Source organism: Peromyscus californicus, unplaced genomic scaffold (genome assembly GCF_007827085.1).
Source record: "Peromyscus californicus insignis strain IS unplaced genomic scaffold, ASM782708v3 Scaffold_14__1_contigs__length_90479793_seg_2, whole genome shotgun sequence".
Classification (NCBI taxonomy): Eukaryota; Metazoa; Chordata; class Mammalia; order Rodentia; family Cricetidae; genus Peromyscus; species Peromyscus californicus.
The window spans coordinates 14,356,114-14,381,002 of NW_026294436.1; the positions used below are offsets into that span (position 1 = coordinate 14,356,114).

At 47.2% G+C, this 24,889-nt stretch overlaps 1 protein-coding gene and 1 pseudogene across 1 annotated transcript in view; one reads left to right on the top strand and one right to left on the bottom strand.

Moving 5' to 3' along the window:
- The window catches only part of Tmem163 (transmembrane protein 163), a 185,039-nt gene that overhangs the window by 34,319 nt on the left and 125,831 nt on the right, over positions 1-24,889 (bottom strand). The gene's annotated exons all lie outside the window — the stretch shown is intronic.
- On the top strand, positions 19,837-20,077 carry LOC128109629 (ATP synthase subunit f, mitochondrial-like; annotated as a pseudogene).

Genomic DNA, 24,889 nt, shown 5'->3' on the forward strand with positions numbered 1-24,889 from the left:
ATACTACTCTTCCAGAGTACCTGAGTTTGGCTCTAAGAACCTGTTCAGAGCTAACAGTAGTAGCTCCAGCACCAAGGAATCCAATACCCTCTCCTGACCTCTGAGGGCACCTGCATACATGTGGTATATACACGCAGAGACACACACATATACACACAGATTTTTTTAAATTTTTTTTAAACATTAAAATGAACATAAATAACACTAAGTAGAAAGTTGAGGAAGACACCCAATGTCAACATCTGGCCTCCACATGTGTACTTACATACACATGTACATACACAAACCACACACACACACACACACACACAACAAGAAATAGAACCTGATTCAACTAATGACCTCCCAGTGGCCGGCCCATTCAGCAACAACTCTGGTCATCATGGCACATGACCACCATGTCACATGACCACCACCACTCTAGTCTGTCCAGGACATCGCGCTCCACCATCACTCTCCAGAACACCTCAAAGATTTGGGTCAGAAGCAAACAGAGAAAATGTGGTTACTTCTCCATCAGCACTAAGTGAACTCCTTCTAGGTCTGACAGGCAGAGGGGAATTGGCTCACTCCACACACCCACCTTCTCCTGCACAGGCAGGCCTAGCCGAGTAAAAGGAGTCCTGAGGAGGCAGGGCTCCTGGAAGAGTACACACTCCTTTTCTCTCCTGCCTAAACCCTGTGCAGCTTCCTGAGTTAGAAAAACAAATGGCCCACCACCCCCTCAATAAAGAAAACGGCCCACAACCCTTCCACACAATCCTTAACTGATGGGTCAAAACTGAGTTGAGGTTCCCACGGGACCAGTGTGTGTGTGTGTGTGTGTGTGTGTGTGTGTGTGTGTGTGTGTGTGTGTGTTGAATCCATGTTACCATCACCTAAGAACTTGCTAGAAGGAAATTCTGAGTGAATCTACCACAGACCTGTTCCTGGGCTTTGCTGGGAACACAGCAAAGAGTAGCCCAGCTCTCCCTCCCTCATGGCAGACTTTCTGTGACTATATGCACTAATCCACTACTAAATGCCAGGTCATGACTGAGAAGTATTTACTTACTGTGGTTCCACCTTATGCCAAGAAACCTGCTGAGCACTAGAGTGTGACACATAAGCCCCAGGCCCTTCTTCAAGAAGTGGGAAACGGAAGCATTTAAATCACACAGAGCACTTCAGTGACGCTGAGCCAATCAGAAGCAGCTCAATTAGGAGCCCACGGGGGCCCGAGGAGGTGGTTTGGTGGGGAAAGTGTTTCCCACCACACAAGCACGAGGACCTGAGTGTGGGTCCCGAACACCCACATAAAAGTCAGGTGGGGTAGAGTGAGTCTGTGACTCAAGCACCGTGGGGAGGTGAAGTCGGATGAAGTCCTGGACTCATTGGCCAGCTAGCCCAGCCAATCATTGAGAGACCCTGTTTCAAAGAACAAGGTAAAAGTAATGGGGACATTGAATGCTGACCTCTGGCCTCCACACAAACATACACATGAACACATGTGTACCCATGCTCATGTATATATACACACACACAGGTACCTACAACACTCACACATACACACACAACTTCGATTATAAAGAAGAGCCACATTGCATCCTGGAAAAGACGATTTGGGGACTCATCAGAATTTCTTCATTCATCTTGTTAACACTACACACCCACTTTGTGTCAGGGACCGTTCTCGGGAACAAGAGGTACAGATATCTGGGGGAAGAACCTTCCAGGCAGAAGGAAGACAGGCCATTAAGGTGGAAGTCTTCCTGACATAATGGTGATACAGCAAGTCCATGAGAAGAGAGGGGGAGGGAGGGGGGATTAAAAGCATAAAGGGAGAGGCGGGGCGGGGTGGGGGTGGACTCTTTGAGTTCTCTGAGCCGTCTAGGTATGGAATCTACAGGATGGGAAGCCACAGGGGCTGGGACTTGGAAGTGACAGGCTGTGGCCTGTTTTAGCAGGACTGTGTTCTCTCCGGCAAAGCAAAAACAAGGAGAGAAGCTAGGAGACTCACACAAACCCCGGGCCAGGTGGGGGTGGGACCGAACAGGTTGGCATCAGAATGGTAAAGCTTGAGGAGTGAGTCTGGAGACGTTCTGACTTGGGAGCTGCTCTGAAGGCATGGTGGACAGGTTCTGTTAAGTGTGGTCCAAGACTAACGGGAGTCAACAATGATGCCAGACTTCAGACTCTGGAAAAGGGACCAATAGAGCAGTTCTTCCCTGAGATGGAGACCTCAGAAGAGTGGGTGTTGGTGGGGGAGGACCCAAAGGTCAGTTTTGGACACACTAAGTTAGAGACTTCTCTCAGACATCCAAGTAGAGATATTTTGTTGTATGTTTATTTTGAGACAGGGTCGTGTGTAGCCTAAGCTGGCCCTGAATTCCTGATGTAACTAAGAATGACCTTGAACTTCCCATCCTCCTGCCTCCACCTCCCAAATGTTGGGATGAGAAGTGTGTACCACTATCCCTGGTTTATGTGATTCTAGGGGTAGAACCCAAGACTTCATGCATACTGTGAAAGTACTCCACCAACTGAGCCCCATTCTGAGAAGGGCAGGTCGAGACAGGAGCTTAGACTTAGACTGTCTAGGTGGTATCCCTGGTGGTACCCTTAGGGAGTCACCAGCACACAGGCGGAGTTTGAGCCTTGGACACTGATGTGATTGTTTTTCTATTTTTCAGGAAATGATAGATGTCCAGAGGTAAGGGTCCATGCTGGGTCCTAGCTGAGAAGCCGGGTAGAGAAGCGGATGAGAATCACCAAGGAGCAGCCGTCAGTGCCGAGCTGAGCTGTACAAACTCTCTTCTGAAGCCATGGGGAGCCTTGCTGCTTTGAGCATGATGGAGTGAGACTATTAGATCTGCATTTTCAGGAACTCAGTAGGCAGTGAGTGCCATGAGCCTAGCTGGGCCTAACCTGCCTCATCCATCACTCCACGGCAATGGGCCACATACCCTCCCGTGCTGCGGTGTCCCAGAGACAAAGAGTGCTGCTTAGTATGTCCACCCTGAACCAAGGCACCTGGTCCATGCCGGGCTGATCACTCTCCTTCTATAGATTTTTTTTTTTTTTTGAGACTGGTTCTCCTGTAAGGCTGGCCTCAAAGTTAAGATGTAGCTAAGGATGACCTTAAATTTCTGGTCTTCCTGCTGACAAATGACAAATGTGCACCCCCATTCCTGGTTTATGTGACGCTGGGGATGGAACTCGGGACTCTGTGCACGCTAAACAAGCGCTCCATCCGTTGACCTGCACCCCCAGGCCCTCTCTCTATTGACTTTAAGCCAAAATGGAAGCCAGCAAAGACGGCTGGAGATGATTCATCCCAGAATAGGGATGGCTGGAGGGCTGAGCTGGGTGGGGACTGTCGACCAGATTGATTAACCAGTGTCCCCGAGGGAAGTCAGGCTTCCCACACACTGGCTGACTTCCCCCAGATGAAATGCTCCCTTAGAATCCGTCAGCAGCTGCATGGCCTTGGGAGCTACGCAGCACACTTCCAGAGAATTCTGCTGCCCAAAGGTGAATCACACAGGCTGCTGAGGGGGAAGCAGGGGGCGGGGGGGGGGGGAGAATGAGGTGCTGCCTCCTGTAGCAGGAGGGGACAGGGCAGTGTTAGAGCATGTGGGAGAGCGAGAGAGATCATGTGATCGGCCAGTACACCTGTCACAGCAATACAGCAGTCCGTGAGTCTGCTGACTGCTAACTAGCTGGGCTAAACCTTTGCACCTGGAGATGGACTGCGCAGTTCCTGATGATGGAGAAAAAGAAACAGAGTAACATCCTAAGCAAGCAAGGGGCGGGTTCCCAGCAGGCCTGTGGGCAACTGTACCATCACTCACATTCACTCACACTCAGCTACTTGTCCCATTTGCAAGGCAAGGTCATTTGCAGTGCCTCTGTGTGGAGGGCGCGCACAAGGGACCGACGTCCTTGTGACTCGCTTGCGTTCTCTGCCAGCTCTGAGTGGTGCTGACATTAACTCAAGCTGAAGCTAGGGGGGGACGGCTGGTTTGGCCTCTTCACTGTCTGCTGCTCCTCAGAATTCCACCTGCCTTGCAAACCTCAGGGCCTGAGCTGGACCCCCAGAACCGGTGCTTTAAAACAAGCCGGCTGCAGTGATACTCATTTGAAGTCTCAGTGCTGGGAGACAGAGAGAGGGGTGGATCCCTGGGCTCACTGGCCAGCCAGCCTAGCTGACCCAATCAGCTCCAGCTTCAGTGTGAGACTTTGTCTCAAAAAACAAGGTCCCGTGGGGCTGGGGAGTTGCCTCAGTTAAGTGCTTGCCGTACAAGTCTAAGGAACTGAGTATGTATCCCCAGAACCCTCATAAAAGCTGGGTGGCTGTGGTGGCCATCTGTAATTCCATCCTCGGAAGGCAGAGACAGGGCATCCTAGAGCAACCTGGCCAGGGAGCCTGGGTATGTCAGCAAGCTTTGCATTTGACAGAGAGACCTTGCCTTGATGGATAAATCAAGAGAGTGCTGAGGATGATTCCTGACACCAGCCTGGGGCCTCCACATACACAACGCACAGCCTCCCACACATGTGCCCCCATACACATGCACGCATACACATGTATATCACATTACACACACAAATGGAAAAAGGAAAAAAATGCGGTGGATGATGGAAGAAGACACTGACCTCTGACCTACACACAGATATACACACACACAAGTATACACACGCGCGCGCGCGCACACACACATACCCCACCCACCTACCCCCAAACACACAAGCCCAGCTCAGCACTCAGTATACATGCTTCCTAGTATGCCTTGGTGAGTGGAATTAATGTCTTTGCTTCACACACACACACACACACACACACACACACACACACACACACACACACACTCCAGCAATCACTGAAGTAACCCTTTTTCCAATGTTCCCAAGCTCCTTGATTATAGCAGTTAAAGTAATTGGCTTAAATCATTTGTTTGCTTTGAGGCACCTCTGGGAGTCTACCCCTAAAGAAAAAGCTTCTTACAGAAGAATGTTCACAGAACCCTTCCTTAGATCTAGACATGAGGACTTTCAATGTTCCACGAAAGGGGAGTTTAAGTGACCAAGTTCCATCAGTGCAGTTGGGTGATTCAATTTGTGTTTGTTTTGAAGCTGATCTGACAGAACAGAGTGGAGTTTTGGTGAGAGAGGAGGGGTGGGGAGGCGAGAGGGAATGTGAAGAACTCAGACAAGGGCATTCAGAACACAGAGATGACTTCTGGGCTACAGAACCATCGCTTCAAGTATTCCACATCTCAAATAACAAGGAGAGTGTCTCATTCCAATGCACAAAAATGATTTGCACAAATTGACTGTGACCCGGAATCAATCATTAAACATTGTGAATGTGTATCCAGCTATCATAAAATAAGATCAATAAAAAGATACAAATAAAAGGTTTGTGTCCATAGATAACAAAACAGAGTCTAAATGATAAAATATTATTATATCATATACTTAGAAGGCTGAAGCAAGATTTGAGTTCAAAGGTCAGCCTGGGCAACATAACAAAACTCTGCCTGGAAAGACCAAAAAAACAGTAGGCCATAAAATTGTACATATTTATAACTAGGCAGACAGACAGATGACAGATAAGAAATATGCAAAAAAATCTAAATTCAGGGAGAAATTTCTGGAAAGAAATATACTATTGAGTAATAATGCTGTGAGGATCAGCTTTGTTCCCTTCTATTTCTATACAGGAAAGAAAATTCTAGAAATACATTCTGTTGGTATAGTACTTTTGTTTTGGTTTATTTGTTTGTTTGGTATAAAGCCTCACACTGTAACCCAGGCTGGCCTGGAACTCACAGTGTAGTCCAGGCTACCCTTAAACTTAAGGCAACCAACCTGCCTCAACCTCCTGAGTGTTGGCATGACAGGCAAGAACCACCACACTCAACTGGCTCCTCCCCTTAGCGTTTGTCTTTAAACATCCCGGTGATGTGTGAAGCGCTGCTCACTCACATTTCTAAACTTTAAAACATTGCATTTGATAACATGTTTGTATGCATGCATGTACAGGTATCCATTTGCATGTAAAACCAGAGTTTGATCTCAGTGTCTTCCTCAATAATTCTCGTCTTTAATTTTTGAGACAAGACCTCTCACTGAACCTGGAGTTCACTGATTTGTCTAGTGGTCCAGCTGCCCCCCCTGAGTCCACGTGATCCACTTGTCTCCCCCTCCTCCCCTGGGATTCACATGCATGCCACCACACACTTTTTTTTTTTTACATTGGTCCTGGGAGAGATCAAACCCAAATCCTCGTGTTTGCAGAGGCCAGAAGAGGGCATCAGATCTCTCCTGAAGCTGGAGTTAAAGGCAGTGTGAGCCACTTGATGTGGGTACTGGGAACTGTCCAGATGCAGCACACATCCTTAACCACTGAGCCACCTTTCCAGCCCATAAACCACATCTCCCTGCGACACCTAAGACCATCGATGGGTAAATGGTTGTGCTGCATGGCTTAGGCAACGCTAACAGGAAAAGGTCTGTATGAGGTTAATGTGAACACTTCCTTCCGGGTATTTTCAACCAATGGTTAAGCAGATCATAGCCTCAGGACCTGTGGCTAGAGAGAGCCCTGTTTAACCTTTATAGGACTCAGTTTCCCTGTGGGAAAAAATGGGAACTAGAAAGAGAACACTTTGCTTCCAGTATTGTGGTGAATCTGTCCGTGGTGGTTAGTCTTCGCTGTTAGCCTGACTGGGTGAGAATCAACTGAAAGGCCAACTGCTATGTGTCCCTCCAGTAATGGGGTCACCTTGCCTGGCTTCTCATGTGGGTTCTGAGGATAAAACTCACTTTGTTTGTGTCTGCAAGGCAAATGCTTGACCAACTGATCCATCACCCCACACACACACACACACATACACACACACACACACACACACACACACACACACACACACACACACACACAATTCTTCCAGGCAGAGTTGTGCACACATTTTTTTTCTAACATGAGCTACAGTATTGCTAAAGACAGTAAGCTGGGCAAGAATCAAGAGCCCTGGGTTCCAGATCGATCTGCGTCATTCACACTGAGGTTGCATAGCAAACCATGGCTTCCCTCCTGCTAAAAATGAGCGGCGTTGACTTCACTCTCAAAAATCCCGAAGCTGAAATTCTAGTCTGGATGTGGCAATGGGATTTCTGGCTCATTAACAGTTTTTATTTTAAGTCAACAGGTTTGAGGTACAGATTTGTTTGTACAACCAAAATGCAAGAACTGAACAGTAGGTATTATTTACTCACTGGCAAGCTAGGGAAAACATGAGTTTTGCAATAAGTCATCCACAAACTGTAGGGTCTCTTCCACATAATTGACAAGAGAGCTCTTGGCTGGGGGTCAGGTGCCCCGGGCCCGTGGCCAGCTCTTGTTTATTTCTGTACCTTCTCTGTAACCTACATACTCTACTCTTCAAGAAGAGCTGGTAGTTCTCAGCAGAACAGGAAAGAAACAGATAATCAGAACATTTAAGAAAAAACATTGTGCTGGGCAGTGGTGGCACACATCTTTAATCCTGCACTCAGGAGGCAGAGGCAGGTGGATCTCTGTGAGTTTGAGGCCTGGTCTACAGAGTGAGTTCCAGGAAAGGTGCAAAGCTACACAGAGAAACCCTGTCTCAAAAAACAAAAACAAACAAACAAACAAAAAGAATACATGTTATGCATTTCTTAAATTGGGAAGCTGGTTTGGGTTGTGTGTGTGTGTGTGTGTGTGTGTGTGTGTGTGTGTGTGTGTGTGTGTGTGTGTAGAGGTCAGAGGAGCCTCAAACATTATTCTGTTGATTTTTATACAGGGTCTCTCACTAGCCTGGAGATAACCAAGTAGGCTAGACTGGGTCCCCGAGAGGCCCAGGAACGCCCTTTGTCCCTGCCTCCTCAGTGCTGGGATTACAAGCACTCACTATCACGACAGGCTTTTTTTGTTCTAGAGATTTAACTCAGGTCCTTATGTTTGCAAGACAAGCACTTTACCAAGTGAGGTATCCTCCCTCCTTCACGGGACGCTGGCTGTCTACACAGAGTTATTTTAAGTTATTCGGAATACCGATACACTGGAGCTTCACAACATTATAACCTGGAGAAAAGTGTGTTCATAATTAATACAAAAACCTTCACCTCGTGGGGCTACTTCCTAAAAATTCTGGAACTTAAAGTTACATTGAAATACATGATTAGAGTCACATGCTAAGGCTCCCCTTAAAAATGCAGTTCTGGGGCTGGGGAGACGGCTCAATCAGTGAGATGTGTGCTGCTCAAGCATGAGGACATGAGTTCAAGACCTAGCACCCACAGAAAATCCAGGTACAGAGGCTCACACCTGTGACCCTAGCATGGAGGAGGTAGCACTGGGATCCCTGGGGCTCACTAGCCAGCCATCCTAGCTGAATCATGAGCTCCAGGCCACTGAGAGACCATGTCTCCAAAAAAGAAGATGTGGGCAGGAGAGATGCCTCAGTGGTTAAGGGTGAGTCTTCCATTCCCAGCATCCATGTCACGCAACTCACAACCACCTATAATTCTAGTTCCAGGGGACTCAATGTCCTCTTCTGGCCTCTGTTGCTAACAGTACTCATGTGTACATAGCCACACACACACACACACACACACACACACACACACACACACACACACACATACACACACGCGCACGCACGCATGTACACACACACGCACATGCACACACACATAATTTATATCTGATATAGTCATACAGTCCTTATGTTTGCAAATATAGAATTAGCATCCCCCAAAGGATTCAGTTGTTAAAGTTTTAATGAAAGATGTAGATGTCTCTATTAGGGGGAATCCTCTCCCTAATTTCAATGGACTCTATCACAGTGATGTAATTTCTAAGCGTGAAGGAATCTTCGGCTCCAGGGAGCCGCTTTCTGGCTGTAAAAGCAGGAGGGAGCCACTGAGAGCCCAGGCTCAGGAAACAGAGTGCCAGGCCTAAGTACAGCACCTGAGTTTTCCAATCACTTGGCCTCAGGAAAGCTGTGTAACTCCTCTTTGCCCAGTTCCGTCAACTGTGGGCTGGGGTCAGCTATTTGTGATAAGTGAATTCCCATACAGAGGTTTTTCAGCTCAGGATCTGATGATACAGATTTTAAAAGTCAGTGATAAGCTAGGAGATGGCTCGGCTCACAGAGTGCTTGCGTTTCAAGTATGAGAAAGATCTGAGGTCCAGCCTCAGAACCCATATTAAAAAGCCAGGTGTGGCAGTGCCTGCTTGAAATCCCAGCACTGGGAAGAGGGAGACTCGAGCATCCTGGGGCTTGCTGTCCGGCTAGCCTAGCCAAGCCAAGTCAGTGAGCTTCAGGCCAGTGAGAGACCCTGACGCAAAAGCAAAGGTGGACAGCTCCTGAGGAACCACACCTGAGCTGACCTCTGGCTTCTTTAGACACAGCTGCACGCACACAGAGACACTAAAGAAGACTCAGCACTTTAGTCTTCAGAGAGAACCCACTCCCCTTTATCTGTTCCTGGGTAACTCCTAAAAGAAGACACTATACCAGTTAGTTGAAAATAATAAAAATGGTCATAATAAGAAGCAATTGACAGCGATAAGAACGATTATTATAAATACTTTGGGTGCTAACATTAGCTAAGTTTCCAATACTTACAGACCTTGTGTGTGTGCATGGAAGGACATTTACCCCTACACAAAATGTCACAGCCAGGGCACGTGCGTGTTGTCCACTGTGCCTGTGTTGTGTTAGGGTCACAGATCTGACACTCACTGCCCTTCATCCTTGGTTTTCCAACAAAATACACAGCCTTGTAGAGACACCCCGCCAGCCCCAGGAGCCAAATGATTCCGGGTGCAATAAAAAGCGAAGGCTCTTATAACTCCCCCATAATTATTCTATCAGTTCATCCAAGGCTCATCTCAGCTGCCCCATTTTGCTCTAATCTGTCTGCCCACTGCTTCTGAATTACTATGCTGTTTGCTTTTCTCAAACAAGAGGGAAAAGATCAAATCCCATGCATGCTGGAAGAAAGGGAAGTGCGGATGGATGTCTTACAGCAGCCCCGAAGGCAGGCCTGTCCCCTCCCTAAGTACCAGCCTGCTGGCCTTCTGACAGATGGGGAGGGCTGACCCCGCCCCTCACAGTGCTTGTTTAATGAGGCAGTGGGTAATCACAGCTCCACATTCAATCTGCCCTATTAAAGCCGAAGGTAGTTAAGCGCATGATAGAATGAGGGTCTTGTGTTTAAGACTGCTGCCTGTGTACACAGGGCTTTTATTAACCATTAACACGCTTTGTGTATGGGGGGGGGCACTCCAGATTCAAAACCGTGAAAGAGATACGCCATTTACAACCATCGCTGATTTAATGGCTTGTAGCTGGGTGAGGAGGCGGGGCCCAGTGTGTGTGAACGTCACCAAACATCAATTAGGGAATTAGCCACAAGCTTGTTAAAAGGTCACACGCCCAAAGCTGTCCTTAACAGGAAAAGGCTGGGACATGGTGCTCAGATTTGTAATAATTCAGGGCTGACAGACAGTGGGGGGCAGGCCATTTCCAAGTTTCTGGAATTTGTTTTGCTGTTTTGTTGGTGTTATTGTTGTTGTTTTGTAGTGCTTGGCAACGAAACCCACACCAGCACTGCACCTCCCAGCTACAGCCCCCCAAATTTCACTTTCATTTAGGAATATTTGTTTATATGTATACATGTACATATATATATATATGTGTGTGTGTGTGTGTATGTATTGGTATATAGATGTGCACATATATGTATTTATATATAGGTATATTTGTGTGTATTTATATATGTGTATGTGAATGTTATATGTGTGTATATAATCATGTGTGTTCATATGTGTGTTAATATGTGTATATGTGAGTCTGTACATATATGACATCTGTGTTTACAGGTATGTGTGCATAAGTATGAATATACTTTTGTGTGCATGCACATGTGTATATATGCATAAATGTTGTGTATATATTGAGCTATTAATGATGTCTTTCCAGACCCATCTCCAAGAAAACATGGAAAAGCCTTCTCTCCTCAGCTTCTCAGCCTTCTTCAGCTCCTGAACATCTTTCTCTGCTTCATGAAAGGCAACTGCTCTTAATTAATTAATTAATTTTAAGGCACATCAATGACTTCCACAGTAGAGAACATTATCAACCCTTTCTGAGACTTCATGCTTACCACCAGAGCTGGTGGCAGGCCCCTAACTTCAGCGTCTCCTCCAGTAAGCAGCACTTTCTAGTACAATGTCATATGCTTAGGTGACAGCGGATGACAGAAGTTGGTGCCTCCTCTGTAAAGTCTGGGATACATCAGTTTAAATAAAGATGAGCAAGTATTTCCACCACACACTGCTGGTGAGTCCTCACCGTCAACTTGACACAACCTAGAGTCGCCTGGGAAGAGTGCTCCAGAAGGGACTGTCTAGATCAGGTCAGCCTCTGGGCATATCTGTTGAGGGGTGGTCTTAGGAAAGACCAAGACTGAAAGTTAGTGGCACCGTTGCCCAGCTTTGGGCCCTGGACTGTCTAAGAACAGGAAAGCTAGCTGAATGATTAGCGTGTGTGCATCCGTTTCTCTCCGCTTTTGACTGCGAATGCGAGATGAACAGCTGCTTCAAGCTCCTGCCCTTGTGACTTCCTTACAATGGTGCGCTGTCACCCGGAATTATGAGTTAAAATAAACCCTTTCTCTCCTCAGTTGCTTTTTGTCAGCTATTTTATCATAGCAACATAGAACACACACACATGCACACGCGTACACACACACACACACACACACACACACACACACACACACACGCACATGCTGTAAGAACGCTGAACTGAAGCACCTGCCACTTTAACAGTAGCTGGATCCCAAGGACATCTTGCCAAACACTGAACCATCATCCAAGTTAGTGTAAAGAACACCAGCTGCCTGAAAGAGCAGGAAATATTCTAGCAATACATCTTGAGAATTCTGAGTAGACCATGGAGATGAGACTCTGTGAAAAGGCTTGCTTCAGACGGTTTGGACGGCTACTCTTCACGTTACACATATTCAGAATGAGGAAAATCTCACCCAGCTTCACCATGAACAAATGGGGTTGGCAGAATTTCATTGTCTTTTTCCACGGCTTCCCCAACCCAGTAAGTCAAGACATTGCCTAGAGTGTTCTGTTTTTATTTTAATGCATTTGACAAGTCTCTCGTGTGTGTGTGTGTGTGTGTGTGTGTGTGTGTGTGTGTGTGTGTGTGTGTGTGTGTATGTGTGTGTGCATGTGTGTATATGTGTGTGTGTATGTGTGTGCATGTGTGTGTGAAGGGAGGATACATTCACATGAATGTGCATATGTGCAAGTTTGTGCACTCACATGTGGAGGGCAGAATAGAACATGGGATGTCTTCCTCTATTACTCTCTGCCTTGAAGAAGAGTCTCTCACTGAACCAGAATCTTGCTGTTTTATTTCAGCTTCTCTGCCTCCCAATGTTGGTGTTCTAGGGACACATGGCCACGCCCAGCTTTTCACAGGGATGCTGAGATTCAAACTTGGGTCCTCATGCTTACCCATAAGTCCTCTTACCCAGTGAGCCATCACAGCATTCCAGCCCCATCAGAACATGTCAACAAGGAAGGGAGTATGACTGTGCGGTTAGGTGAACTAAACTCTGGTTCAATAAACTGCAGAAAATCTTCATTAGTCAAGCAATCAATTTGGGCTGAGGTCTCTGGGGTTACTTCTTTAAAAGCCATTTTAGTTTTAATGATAACATTTTGCCTCTTTAGGTGAAATACTTGATGTTGGCCATAATCTCCTCAGAGGGTAGTTTAGTGATACATAAAATAATTCTGATCAGAGAGTCCATTTAAAGGAATTTTGTTTCTGAGAAAATAGACAGATAAATGCAAGGTTGTGCGAGAATCTCAGATACTGTGTAACAGGAAAAACACACATGCTGTGTAACAGGAAACAACCACATATAGTTTTGGTTTGGTTTGGTTTTGAGACAGGGTCTGATGTAACCTATTGTCTTAGTTAGGGTTTTCATTGCTGTGAAGAGACACAATGACCATGGCAACTCTTTAAAAAAAACACATTTAATTGGGGTGGCTCGCTTACAGTTTCAGAGGTTCAGTCCATTATCATCATGGCGGGGAGCATGGTATCATGCAGGTAGACATGGTACTGGAGAAGTGGCTGACAGTCCTACAGGCAATCAGTTGACTTCAAGGAAGTCACACTGAGGGAAGCTTGAACAAAAGATACCTCAAAGCCCACTCCCACAGTGACACACTTCCTCCAACAAGGCCACACCGCCTAATAGTGCCACTCCCTTTGGGGGCCATTTTCTTTCAAACCATCACATCTACGTTGGTCTGAAACTCACTACATAATCAAAGATGAACCGATTTTCCTCTGTTAACCTCCTACATGCTGGGATCAGTGGCCTGTTTATGTGATACTGGGGACTGACCCAGGGCTTGGTGCTTATAAGCAAGCGCTCTACCAACTGAGCTGTGTCATCAGCCCACACAGTGTTAACTGAAAGAGGAGATGTTGCATCCAGAAGACACAACATTCGTGGCCACTTAGAGCCCATCAAGAGTTTTTAAATCACAAAGAATCCTCATTCTAGAAAAGTCCATGGAGATAGAGGCAGGATGTACAACAGACACAGCATGGACCCAGTTTGGTAGCATATGAACCTGGGCATGTATAAAAGAGATGGAAAGAAAAAAAATCCACCTTCATCATTTTCTCTGGGTGGCAGGATAAAGGGTGATCTTTGTTTTCACACTATGGTGTGCTTCACTTTGTAAGTGAACACACACTAATTGAAAAACTAGGAAATCCCATGATATGTAGAACATACATACTTATACAAATGGTTTTCGGAGAACTATAAAAAGGAAAGTTACTTGCACTCAAGTGGGTACTGCTGGGTTGTTACCCAAGACTCCGATAGAAATGCAGTTGTGTAAGTGACACGGTGGTCACCAAGGCCACTTCCAACATGGCAGCCAGTCCAGCCCTTCCCAAGAACCCTGAGGAATCCATGTCCCCATTTGTGGTAGGTAACACTGATTGTCAGCTTCCCACAGTCTAGCATCACCTAGAAGACAAGGGTTTGGGAATGTCTGTGCAGACGTGTCTAGACCAGACAGACTGAGGTGGGCGACATCATTCCATGTGCTGGGGTCTGAGCTGAAGATGAAGGAGAAAGTGACCACCAGTGCTTGTCTTCCTGTTTTCCTGACTGGGGAGGGAGGGCAATGTGGCCAGCTGCCTCAACAGCCACCGTGACTTCCCTGCCCTGACGGGCTGACTGTAGGGTCTAACTCTGAGCCAAAGTCAACACCTCCATCCTTAAGCTGCTGGTCAGCATTTTGTCATGCTAACAAGAAAAGTAATGGATACGCCATTGAAGTCTCAAATCACCACCTGCCTTTCCCCCAGCTGTCGCCCTTGCAGCTCAGCCTTGGAATGCCTCAGTTTCCCCAGCTGTCACCCATCTTCCAATGTGGATACTCTCAAATTTAGGCAGCTGACAGACAAACAAATAACAAGCAAACCAAACAAACAAAAACCCACCTCATGATTGCCCTCCCAGAATCCGATGGATCTCAGAGGAATTAAAAAAGGCCTCCTTCAATCAACCTACCCAAACCATTCGTATTCTGTAGGAGAAGAAAAAAGCCTGAATAACGCCTTTCAGGCTTTTTCATTAACTCACTAACAGATGCCTTCTGTAGAACTAAATCTAATAACCTGGCCTTCCCTCCAGGGTTGGGAGGAGAATAAATCAAAGTAATTATGTCTGGAAAGTCGCTAATGTGCAAATTTACTTTCTTCCACAATAAATTTCCCCAAGACACAAGCATGAGCACACACAAATGCACGTAGCATACATGTCCTTTCACAGTTTTTTAAAGCACACACATAGACTCACGCGCGCGCGCGCGCGCGCGCACACACACACACACACACACACACACACACACACACAGCTTTGTGTGGGTTTGTACACACAAGTGCAGTGCCTTCAGGGGGCCTGAAGAAGGCATTGGATCCCCTGCAGCTGGCGTTAAAGGCAGTTGTGATTTGCACAATATGGATGCCGCAAACTGAACTCGGGTCCTTTGGAATAGCAACAAGCACCCTTAACCACTGAAAACTTTGAAACGGACCGGTCCAGTGTCATAAAACACAGAATCCAAGATGAGAGCATTCACCCATCTTTCCGCATTTCCTCAGTGATGTTCTGACTCTTCTGAGCTTTAGTGAACACCTTTTGCTGTCAGCTTCTATCACAGTGTGATTGTGATGTATAGAAGGGAGTGAGGGGATTCACAGTCATCCTACTTTGCCACAAAAGAGTGCCCTTTGAGGAGCCTTGGGATGTAGCTCAGCTGGCAGAGTGCTCACCTCACACGTGTCAAGTCCTGGGTCCATCCCCAGCACCACCTACACTCCACACCAGGTGTGGTAGGTACTGCACACCTGTCATCCCAGCACTCAAAAGGTAAAGGTCATCCTGGCCAGCCTGAGCTGCACGAAATCCTGCCAATTAATTTGACTAAATGCCATTTAAAATGTGTGAGATGTTCTAACACTCTAGCTGATCTGGAAGAGCTCAGAAGGAGGTAGTACACAGAGGTTGGGTAAGAAAGTGGGATGAACTTGGCTGGCTTCATAGCAAGGTTCAGCTGCTCATATACTCTTGGGGCTGGAGAAATGGCTCAGCGGTGAAGAGCACTTGCTAGTCTTCAAGAGAGCAGGGGTTCAGTTCCCAGCACCTAGGTCAGGCAGCCCACACCTGCCTGTAACTCCAGCTAAAGAGGGTCTGACACCTTTTGCTAGCCTCCAAAGGCATCCACATACATGTTGGCATAATCACACCTGTACACGTAAATAAACATTCAAAAACCAAATAATCATGATCTGTGTCCCTGACATGCCCAAAGCCCTGTCCTTCTATGCTTGGGAGTCTGCAAGTAGAAAATGTTCATCTTGGCTAACTCTAGCCCCTGATGTTACAGTGGGGTGTACCATGAACAAAGAGACTCCTCCCCCAAATCTGCTTCCTCTCCCACTTCCCCTGGTCATGTCCAGACAGCACATGACAAGCCTCAAATGCTGCGAGGTTCCCCATGAGCCCTTCAGCCAGCCCAGTCGTGATGGACTGTTTCAAGGCGAAGACAACACAGACTCTGAGTCCTTTCTTTTTCTCCCAAAAGCTTTCATCAGCCCAGTCTCCCCCGCAACCCTCATTTGCTTTAATAGGATGTGATATTTGCAAATGTCAATTCCGTAATAGAGAAGCGTGTGCTTGATGCTGACCGTGCTCACCACGGCGGCCGACGATCACCTCTCTGGAAAAGCGGAATGGCTGGTTCCTGGTGAGCCAAGCAGGCCTGGCTTCGGGTAGCCTTTTGTTTGTGAGCCCTGTCCCTCGCTTTAGTTACTCATGACATTAAGCAAAGCCACCAAACCCTCCCGGCAGCTGTGCCCACACAGCCAGGCGCGCCTGGGGACTGGGCCAGGCTGCACGTGCATATAAAATAGGTGAGCTTAGCATTTCCTGCATATGCTCCTCGTTCCTGTGTGCATTCGGGGGGGCTGGCAGCATTTCTAGTCCCCGCAGCCACTCCACGAACAATCAAGATGACAGATCGGTGGTGAGTAACCACCCACCAGGCCTGGGGACTGACAGGCCTCAGGTCTATTTCACACCGTGGCCCAAACAGCTTTCCCTCTTACCCAAAATGCAGTCTGGGCGAGGACACACTAAAGGACTTTAAAACTCAGGGCACAACAGTCCGTGTGTGCGTTCATGTGTGTGCGTGTGGGTGTATGTGGAAGCTACAGGACAATTCGGGTGTCCTTCCTCAGGCACCGTATACCTTAGCTGTTTTGTTGTTTGGTTGTTTTAAGATTTTATATTTTAATTACACGTATATGTGTCCGTGTGTGGGACTGTGCACGTGAGTGTAATGTGCCTGTGGAGGCCAGAAGAGGGTGTAGAATCCCCTGGGGCAGGAGTTACACAAGAATACCTTGTGAGCTGCCCAACATGGGCGCTGGGAATGGAATTTGGGGCCTCTAAAGGCCAGCATTTGTTCTAACCACTGGGCAACCCCCCCCCCCCAGGCCTCACTTGGTTTAATTTTAGCTTTTCTGAGACAAGGTTCTCGCTGACCTGAACTTACCAGATAGGTTAGCTAGCCAGAGAGGCCCAGGGATCTGTCTCTAGCCACCTCCCCAGTGCTGGGATTACAAGGACACTCCACCGCCTGGCAGCTTTTTCAAAGCAGGCTTTCAGGCTAGAATTCAGGTCCTCGTGTCTGTGTGGCAGGCAACTTACCAGCTGAGCTGTCTCTGCAGCCCTTGTCTCTTGTTAAAGAAAAATAAGTCCTACAGCTCAGAACCAGGATTAATACTCTAGCAGTAAGAAGTGTCACTGCTTAAAATAACAAAAGCTGAAGCAATTCAGACCTCCTGATAGACTGTTAAATAGTGCCGATAGCCAAACTCTGACGTCACTAGGAAGAACAGCTTGGGAATCCAAGAGAGAGACTTGGAAAGTGTTCTTGGCTTTGAGTTGGGAAAAAGGCCGGTTTACAGGGCAATATGTAGAGAAAAGCCTAATTTTCATTCTCACACCTAGCTACACCTGTGTGCAAACAGCATCTATCTCTCTGTTCTATTTGACTTGCAAAGGAAAAGTGTTGGAAGCACATTGCATCAAATGCTCCTGGTGATTGCCATTCACAGAGGAGGGTGGAAGGATGGGATGAGGGTAACCATGGGTGAGGGGACACTCTAAAATCTGTATTCATTTAAAGGAGGTTATTTTTCCCATATGCACCACAACAGTAATTGGAGACATGAACGAAAATGTATTCTTTTTTTCCTTTTAAGAAACAATACAGAGCCTCCCGCATTCACAATCATGTTAGGGTTCTTGGAGAGCAAGCCAGCTGAGCTCACAACATTAATTATAACCAGGGCACTTCACCCCAAGGCTTAATAACAGTTCTTACACTGACTCATTTATTTGGGGTGGGTGGCACATTAAACCGCACTCCCGTGGAGGTCAGAGGACAACTCTCAGGAGTCAGTTCCCTCCTCCCACCACGTGGGTCCCAGGGATGGAACTCGGGCCAGCAGGATTGGCGGCAAGCACCTTTACCTGCTGAGCCATCTCATTGGCCTGGCATCAGCTACTTTTCTTTCTTTTTTTTTTAGTTTTTGGAGCTGTTCCCGAACTTCACACCCAGGCTAGCTGATGCCAGGCATCAAAAGGGCAGGCACCATTGGAGCCATCCTGTTAACTGGGGGTTCTTAAGCCAAGTCATTTGCTCAGCAAATTGAAAAAGAGAGCAGCGTTGTTTCCCTGGGTGTGAGCCGGCGTGCCCCGTTTATTTCACTTGGAACCCACGCGGAGCATCTCTGAACCTCGAAGAACACCCATTCATTTCAGACACACTCGGCTTCATTTTCAGACATACCGCCAAGCATCCTGCTATCCACACATACGTTTGGAACTGGAGAGCAGTGTCTTTGGGCTGTGTGGCTGACTCAGTTGTGGAAGGGAAGCCTGTAGAAGTGAGCAGTGGCCCCCATCTGCTGCCACCTCTCACTCTGAAGGAGCTGCCGGATGGCCCCGGGGAGACAGCTGGGCCTGGGGAGCCTGTGCGGGGCTCCACCTGTGCAGCTATCCTATGGAAAATGTCAGAGGCTTCCCAAAGAGCACCAGGCTGTGCCTTCTGTGGCAAGCATCCCAGTGGCCCTGGCAGCTGACAGCCGCAGGAAGCTGGCCTTCCTGTGGCCTTACAAGGTGCACGGGGCTGAGAACGGCTAAGACAGGCGTGAAATTCCCCGTGTCGTTGAGCCTTGCCAAGTCTCACATGGTATACCCATCCCTCCCCAACAGCCTCCGCCATCAGCACATCCCGGCCTCCCTTGATAGCCTTCTCTCATTTATAAATCGCTTGCACTTTGATGTTGCTTGTTTGTTTGCTTTTGATGCTGGGGATGGTACCCAGGGCATAAGGCATAGTAAGCAACTGCTCTAAGGCTGAGCTCCACCCCCAGTCTCTTGCCTCTTTGCCTATCATAGGAACTGACGGGGTACTACTGTTCTAGCTTCCTTTCTGTTACTGTGGCAAAGCTCTCAAAGTGTTTATTTGACTTACATGTCCTGCTCATAGCCCATTCCTGAGGGATGCCAAGGCAAGAACTCAAGGCAGCAACCATGGGGGAACCCTGATGGCTAGCTCATGTTCTGGCTTGCTTACTTGCTCATGCTTACCTAGCCTTTTTATACAGGACCCCCAGCCTGATGAGTGGTGCCAGCAGCAGTGATCTGGGCCCTCCAACATCAATTAACAGTCAAGACAATCCCCCACGGACATGCCCACAGGCCAACCTGACCTAGGCGATTCCTCAGCTGACGCTTCTTCTCTCTGATGACTCTAGATGTTAAGTTGATAATGAAGGCTTGTCTGGGCAACATTGGGTGGGTAACTTGTTTCTTTGGGGTCCATGAGATGGCCCAGTGGTTAAAAGCACTTGTTTGCAAGCCTGAAGTTCTGAGTTTAATCCTCAGAACTCACGTGTGCTCGATGGTTTTATGTCAGCTTGGCACAAACCACAATCATTTGGGGAGAGGGACTCTCAATTGAGAATATGTCCACACCAAACTGGCCTGTGGGGCATTTTCTTGATTGATTGATAACTGATGTAGGAGGGCCCAGTTCACTGTGGGTGGTCCCACCTCTGGGCTGGCACTTCTAGGAGCCATAAGAAAGCAGGATGGGCCCGGCTAGGCCCTGCAGACTGCAAGATGGTGTTGCTCATGCCACTGAAGGAAAAGCTCATAGAAGATAAACTTGGAGAGCTTCCAAGCTGAATATTGAGGTAGCATTTCACCCCAAGGGCATCATGGGAGCCTTTCAGGGAGGTATCATTAGGTATGGAACAAGTACATCAACATGTGGAAAGGCAGCATCAAAGGCCTTCACATGATGCTGGCAGTCTACGTGCTTTTCAGCAACTACATTTCTTACAAGTAACTCAAACACTAGCATGACGTAAATACTGTGAAGAGGAGTCAGTCTGGAGGGCACAGCATGCCTGAGCATAAACACCTGCCCAGCTCCTATCCACGAAGAATTCAACTGTGGTTGAATCTTCGTATCTTGACTGAAAACTAAAAGGTGATTGGTTCATGTTAGGGAAGGAAGGAAGGAAGGAAGGAAGGAAGGAAGGAAGGAAGGAAGGAAGGAAGGAAGGAATAAACCATGGCCTCTGCAACAGCTCCTGCTTCTAGTTCCTGCCTTGAGTTCCTGCCCTGACTTCACTGGATGGATAACGGACTTGAAACTGTAAGGTGAAATAAGCCCTTTCTTCCTCATGTGGCTTTTGGTCATGGTGTTTTATCGCAGCATAAAAACCTCAACTAAGACACCACATAAAAGCAGAAGGAAAGAACCAACCCCTCAGAGTTGTCCTCTGACATCCACATCTATGCCATGGCACATGCATGCCCCCCCAATCATCCACATAATAATAAATAAAAATAAGTTAAAAAATTGTCACTCAAGAACTGCTCAGTTGAATAGTAACTGAAAAAAATCACACAAAGTTCTCATACTATTTCAGGTAAATTTGTGATATTGTGATGGGTCACATTCCTAGCTCTCTTGGACTGCACAGCCCATGTGGGTTGGACATGCCTGGAAGGATCTAAAGAAGCATCATCCTCTGTCACTTGTCCCTGCCCCTCTCCTGGAGGCGTGGTCCTCCTGCTACCCATCCTCTTCGTGTCCTTCAATATGTCTGAACAAGAGTGTACAAATGTAAAATCCATTGATAAAACAAGCTGAAAGAGACCACAGACTCTTTCACACCATGCTCTCCCTGCTTACTGACACTGGAGTTTACCATGCGAGCGTACAAATGAGTGAGTAGTTCTTCTGAGTGGCTTCATAGACATCCCCTGGTTCCCAGCCAAACTCACCATCCTCTCTCTCATCCACAGTCTCATCTATAGGCCAGACTGACTGGCCAGAGAGCTCCCAACATCCATCTGCCTCTGCCTACCAGCAGCTCTGTGGTTACAGATGCATGAGACCGCCTGTGGCTTTTGATATGGGGGTGGGGTCCTGAAGCTATCCTTACATGGTGGCACTTTCCAGACTGAGCCATCTTCCCAGCCCTCAAACTCCCTTGTTTCACCACTCTCTGACTTCTTGGCCCTCTCCTTCATTCATGGATGACACTAAGACCTGTTTTGCTGTCTTCATCTCATCCCCCAATTCTGCCCTACCTCTTTTTAACTTTAGTCCCAGAGAGAGCATCCCACCAGCACCGGGTCAGATGCAAATCCCTGACTGCTGATCCCCACCCAACAGTCAGCCTAAATCTGTACCAACAGATGAAACACCTAGAGAATCTGGTTCTTAACATTTCATACCCACAGCTGTTGACCTGATCAAGACTTCTAACCTATCGCAACTGTTCATTAAGCATGCTGTTACCTTTCACCCTTCCTAGACCAATTTAGAGATTGTGACGACTTGTTCTGTCTACTTGAAACAACCTGGAGTCACCGGGGAAGGGAGTCTTAATGAGGAATTGCCCAGATCATGGTGCTGTATGGGCATGTGCATCTGTGAGGGACTGTCTTGATTGTGAAATGATGTGGGAAGTCACATAACACGGTGAAGGACCATTACCTGAGGGGAGGCTCTCCACTGTGGAAGAGCAGAGAAGATGGAGGGGCTGGAGAGATGTCTCAGTAATCACGTGTGCTTACTGTTCTTAGCAGAGGCCCCAGGTTCTGTTCCCAGCACTCACATGGCAGCTCACAACTGTCTGTTACTCCACTTTCAGAGGACCCAATGCCCTCTTAACAGTCTCTATAGGTTTCTGCATGCACATGGTATGCATAAATTCAGATATGCACACATACATATACATAAAAATAAGTAAGTAATCTATTTGAAAAGAGTAGAAAAGGTGAGTTGAGCACTGGAGTGCACACATTCATTTCTCTCTGCTCTTGGCTGTGTGATGTGACCAGCTAGGTCAAGCTCCTGTCACTGTGATGTCTCTGACACAAGAGACCACAACCTGGAATTGTCAGCTGAATGAACCCATTCTCCCTCTCCCCAACCTCACATCACTGTTTAAAAGGTATTTTATCACAGCAACATAAAATGAGGACAGACACTCAAGTACCTGAAGACTCTCTCCTTTACAAACAGACTCAACTCCCTGACTCTTCCTTCTCTCCTAGAACATGCTGCAAACCTCAGTCTAGGTGAAACTCATGGCCTACTGGGAGGGTTAATCTTGATTTCTGAGGATCTGGAATCAAATAAGAAACACACCCCTGGGCAGGTCTGTGAGGGCATTTCTAGTGGGGATTAACGGAGTGGAAAGCCCCCTGCCAGAGTAAGCGGCACCTACCAGCTGCAGCCCAGGCGGTCAAAGGTCCTGCCCGGCTGGCTTGGGCTCCTGCTGTTGAATGCATCTACCCATGGTCCGCTGCTACCACCGCCAACCTCCGCAGCCGACATCAGACTCCAGCTTCTTTAATTTTCAAGTGTGGACTGAAGAGCAGTAACTAAACATTTTCTGGGTCTTTAGCACAAGACTGGGCCAATTGAGGTGCGTTGGTGAAATGCATTAAAGATAAGACCCAGGGCCACCAAAATGCATCAGTGTCGAATTACAGAAACAAACAAACAAACAAAAACAAAACAAATAAACAAAAACAACTCAGCACACCCCCTTGAACAGCTGTGACCAAGAGTGAGCCAAAGAATGAATTCTCCATTTCTCTCTTGTGTCTTCTGTCTATATTTTGTGGCTTCTGGTTTGTCTGTATTCTGTCTCTCATGTGTATATCTGATCTGTCTTTACTGCCTGCGTCCCTGACAAAGGCCTTTGCTCTGTATTTACTGAACAGCACAGAAAGAATCACATGGAGAAGAAATGAGGTGCTTCATGGAAATCTTTAACAGAATTTTGTTGTTGTTGTTGTTGTTGTTGAAATCTTTCTTTATGTCTACATGTGAGCGTTTTGCTTGTATGTGTGTATATATGCACCATGTATGTGCCTGGTACCCTTGGAGATCGGAAGAGGGCGTCAAATCCCCTGGAACTGGAGGTACAGACAGTTGTGATCTGCCATGTGGGTGCTGGGAATCCAACCCAGAGCAGAGGTGCTCTTAGCACTCCAGCCCCTTTAACAGGGTTTTACCAAGGGTTAAATCACTGACTCTAGCTGACTTCCACTGACCCCAAAGCACCCAATAAATAAAACAGTACTTCAAAATGAGCTACCACTTAGAGCCGTGTTAGTTTCAATATTTATGGCAGATATTTGTTGTACAAGATTGCTTCCAACCTGTTGTTCTCAGTAAATGAACACCATAACACAGACACACACAGACACACACACACACACACACACACACACACACACATACACACACACACACGCACACACACGTACATGCATGCACACATGCGCGCACGCACACACGGTGCTTTGAGTCAGGGACATGGAAGAGTATGTAATTTAAGATTGAAGCTATGAATTATCTTGGGTAGTAAAAGTTGATTACATGGGAAATCCAAGGCAAGTGAGGTTGGCTATGATGTCGTTCTCTTTATGGCAAGTTAAACAAACAGGCTGAGTACACAGCAGGCGATCAGGCCAAGTTTTCAGCGACCTCACGTGTATTATTAACTTGGCTGTGAGGTCCAGCAAAAGTTCCCGTCTCTTTAGATGTAAGGGACATTTTCCTAAAAATGAAATCACTACCCTGGGCGTCCAGCTTCACGGACCAGGCAGCTGCTGTGTTCAGCCCCTCCACCCTGCAGAGGGACACTGGTGGGCTGCCCAGCTCATACCATGTAAGCTAATGTAGTGAACGTTCCGTCATATATGTCCGTTCTGTCAGTCCTGTCCTCTAGAGGACTCTGCCTAGCATCTCCTCCCTCTACAAGTCTATTATTCATATAAATAGAGACTGATGGGGCTGCGTACATGGCTCAGCAGTAAGTGCACACACTGTTCCTGCAGCGTTGGGCTCCCAGCACCCACACTGAACTGCTCACAACTGCCCGTGTGAGTGCACACACTGTTCCTGCAGCTTTGGGGTCCCAGCACCCACACTGAACTCCTCACAAGTGCCAGAGTCTCCGGGTGTAAGGGCTCCAACATTCTCCTCACTTTGGTAGGCATTGCACTCACTCATATGCAGTTCCTCGACACAGAAAACATGTGTACAATTTAAGATGTTTAAAATAAACCTATTTTGAAATTAACCACTACAATTTGGAGTTTTTTTCAATAACTAATTGGCAGGATTTTAGGATGGTGCAACCACTTTGGAAAGTTTAAAAGAATCTATCGATCCCACTTGGCATAGATCCAGAACTGGAAACTGGTTCTGAGAGACACAGGTAGACCATTAAACAGCAGAGTGGGTCCTGATCACAGAAATGTGGAAGCAATGGAAATGTCCACTGATGGGTGGGTGTGGCGCAGATACACCACGTAGAATATTACTCAGCCTGTAAAAAGAAGGAAACTGTGTGATACTCTACAAGATGGATGAGCCTGCAGAGCATATGCTGAGTAAGGCCAGGGACAAGAACTCCATGTTGTAGAACACTGTCCTCTAGAGGTCACATGTCCCTTGAACGCTCTTCCAGAGGACCTGGGTTTGATTCCCAGCACACACATGGCAGATCACAACCACCTTGAACTCCAGTTCCAGGAGATCTGATGCTTTCTTCTTGTGGAGGCCCACAGAGATTTCCTAGTGAGATCTGAGCTTGCTTTACCCAGCAGGGCTGCATTAGCAGATTGCTTGACC